Consider the following 3,299-nt stretch of genomic DNA (forward strand, 5'->3'; position numbering starts at 1 on the left):
AGATTTGCCAAAAGACGACAACTACACTACTCGGTAGCCGAGAATATAATATCAAGGCATTGAGTATGGTAACGCTCACTCCAGTTCCCCTTCAACAGTTTCACGTACTTTTCACTCTCTCTTCAGAGTGCTTTTCAACTTTCCCTCACGGTACTTGTTTACTATCGGTCTCGCTTTATAATTAGCTTTTGGAGAGACATATCTCCAGCTTCGAGTTGCACTTTCAAACAACTCTACTCATAGGAATGAGCCATTATGACTGGTATCGAAAATGACCTTTACAGGATTTTCACCTTCTTTGATGCTACTTTCCAGTAGACATCAGGACAAATTCACCAGTCTAGCATCAAACCATACCGGACACCGAGAAATGTTGCCATTTCTCTTCCCGATGAGCTTTTCCCTGTTCATTCGCCATTACTAAGGGATTCTCAGTTGATTTCTTTTTCCTCCCCTTACTGATATGCTTAAGTTAAGGGGGTTCTCTCGCCCAATTCAGGTTATGTAGTTGATTGTCTCTTAATTGGTTCACTGACCAATATGAGACAGAAACCGATTCAGCAGTTTTGTTCGCTACTACTATCAAACACAGGTCGAAGTTTCCATTCAGTCATTAATTCCAACTTTCAAATGTTGTTGTTTCAGCTTTCGCTTACTAGAAGCAACATAATACTCGCTGCAATACAGACCTCGGGAAACCCTCACCGTGAATAAGGTTCACTCACATATTTCACTACATTTTGCGTGGGATTGGAGATGAGGCTACTCGTTCTTGCTCAGTACTAGGCTGAAAATTAACGAAACTTCGTTACAAACGTTTCACATGTTGATGTTTCCGCTTTCGCGTACTCGAAACAACATAATACTAGTCTTTGTAATTTAGTTTCATAATTTCAACTGTTCTCATGCAGAATTTTTGCTCATTCTTATCCCAAATTTTGACCTGGCTACTAGTTACACTCCTTGTACTTATTGCAAAATGACCACAAATTTCAACAGCTTTCACATGTTGCTGTTTCGGCTTTCGCTTACTACAGTCAACATAATACTCGTTGCAAAATAAGTGCTCGGCATCTGCAATTTTCCAAAGACGAAGTTTCGCCAGTTCAATTTTCGCTCGCCAATTATGGCTACTAATTCACACGGTACTGAGCTCAACAACATTAAATTTGTTCAGCAAGACTTTCACATGTTGATGTTTTGGCTTTCGCCTACTAGAAGCAACATAATACTCGTCTTGTTAGCTCATTCAATGAGAATAGCTTTTCCCGTTGAGAATTTTTGCCTTCAATTGGCGTTGTAGTGAGTTTGGCTACTCAGATCACCAAATACTTGTGACAATTCGAACCAGAAATGTTTTCAATTTTCACATGCTGATGTTTCGGATTCAACCTACTAGAAGCAGCATAATACTTGTATTCAACAATTTCTGTATCAAATCCCAGTTTTCTCTGGTGCATCTTTGCCAAACTATTCCAAACTGCCTGAGTCTGAATACCAATTACAGGTACTAGTAAATGCACGTTACTAAGGACTATATAGTTCTAGGTTACTGTACACAACGACGTTCACATGTTGATGTTTCAGCTGCCGCTTACTAGAAACAACATAATACTTATCGTGCATACCTTTCCATAACTTGTCCTTTTCAGATGCATTAGTTTCCCTTTGTCTTGGCTTCTACAGTCAGACTGGCTACTAGTAACAGCACAGTACTAATCACATATCGTTCTACAGTTTGCAGACAACTTTCACATGTTGATGTTTCAGCTTTCGCCTACTAGAAACAACATAATACTCGCTGTATACATTTGTAGTTCTCTATGTAACTTTCATGTGAAGAAGTTTCGCCAGTCTTTTTGACTGTCTCAAATCTGAGTCATGCTTAGGCTACTAGTTGCTTCATAGTACTTATCGCCTCGAGATCATTGAACAAAACTTGATTTTCACATGTTGCTGTTTCAGCTTCCGCTTACTAGAAACAACATAATACTAGTCTCATTAAGTTCCGTCTCTTTGCAATTTTCTTATGAAGAAAATTCGCCATCACAATGACTCCAGCAGTTCTTGATCAAGGAATGCAATCATTGATCAGAATGCTATTATTTGAATCGGTTCTGCTTTAAGTGTTCCAATTTTATTGGAAGCACCAACAATAGAACATCAATGTGTTCAATCGAGAGTTATATAACCCTGAATCGGACGCAGTCAACAGCCGAAGCCGAGACCGCCTTTTGCGTTAGAGAGGTCGGTAAACAAATCTTGCGATTCATACCGAATTAACACATATAGCTGTGCTCCTCTTCGTAAAGCGAGCCAAGTGATCCCCTGTTGAAGGATGTATTTGGACCAATCTAGTAGCATTTGGTTTCCAACAAGCTCTCCCAAGTTAGCTTACTTATTGGGCTTTTCAACCAATTCGGTTGGCTACAAGCATCATCAAAGTACTAGCCACAGTTTGATCGCAAAATTCTACGACTTTCACATGTTGATGTTTCGGCTTGCGCTTAGCCTACTATAAGCAACATAATACTAGTCATATCATAGAGCGTGATCAGCTTGTGACGTTCTCATGATGAAGTTTCACCAACAGTGTCTCACTTCGAGCTTAAATCCAGCTACTAGTAACTACACAGTACTGACTGCAACGATAACTTTTATCTATACCTTTCACATGCTGCGCTTTCGGCCAGGGCCTACTAACGTCAACATAATACTCGATATAAACTTTTGTTCATGATGCAGCTTCCCCATGCAGAAGTTTCGCCTTCAAATGCTCTCTTGGCCATATGACGTAAGAAAAGGTTACTAGTAACATCACAGTACTAGCCACAGTTTGATTGCAAAATTCTACGACTTTCACATGTTGATGTTTCGGCTTGCGCTTAGCCTACTAGAAGCAACATAATACTAGTCATATCATAGAGCGTGATCAGCTTGTGACGTTCTCATGATGAAGTTTCACCAACAGTGTCTCATTTCGAGCTTAAATCCAGCTACTAGTAACTACACAGTACTGACTGCAACGCTAACTTTTATCTATACCTTTCACATGCTGCGCTTTCGGCCAGGGCCTACTAACGTCAACATAATACTCGATATAAACTTTTGTTCATGATGCAGCTTCCCCATGCAGAAGTTTCGCCTTCAAATGCTCTCTTGGCCATATGACGTAACACAAGGTTACTAGTAACATCACAGTACTAGCCACAATTTGATCGCAAAATTCTACGACTTTCACATGTTGATGTTTCGGCTTGCGCTTAGCCTACTATAAGCAACATAATACTAGTCATATC

The 3,299-nt window shown here is 39.9% G+C and overlaps 1 pseudogene; it reads right to left on the reverse strand.

Annotated features, from left to right (window-relative positions):
• Nucleotides 1-2,188: 2,188 nt before the first annotated feature.
• Nucleotides 2,189-2,340, reverse strand: LOC142358133 (5.8S ribosomal RNA; annotated as a pseudogene).
• Between the last annotated feature and the right edge of the window lie 959 nt (nt 2,341-3,299).

Source organism: Convolutriloba macropyga, unplaced genomic scaffold, assembly GCF_964194025.1.
Source record: "Convolutriloba macropyga unplaced genomic scaffold, txConMacr16.3 SCAFFOLD_3652, whole genome shotgun sequence".
NCBI classification, from domain to species: Eukaryota; Metazoa; Xenacoelomorpha; order Acoela; family Convolutidae; genus Convolutriloba; species Convolutriloba macropyga.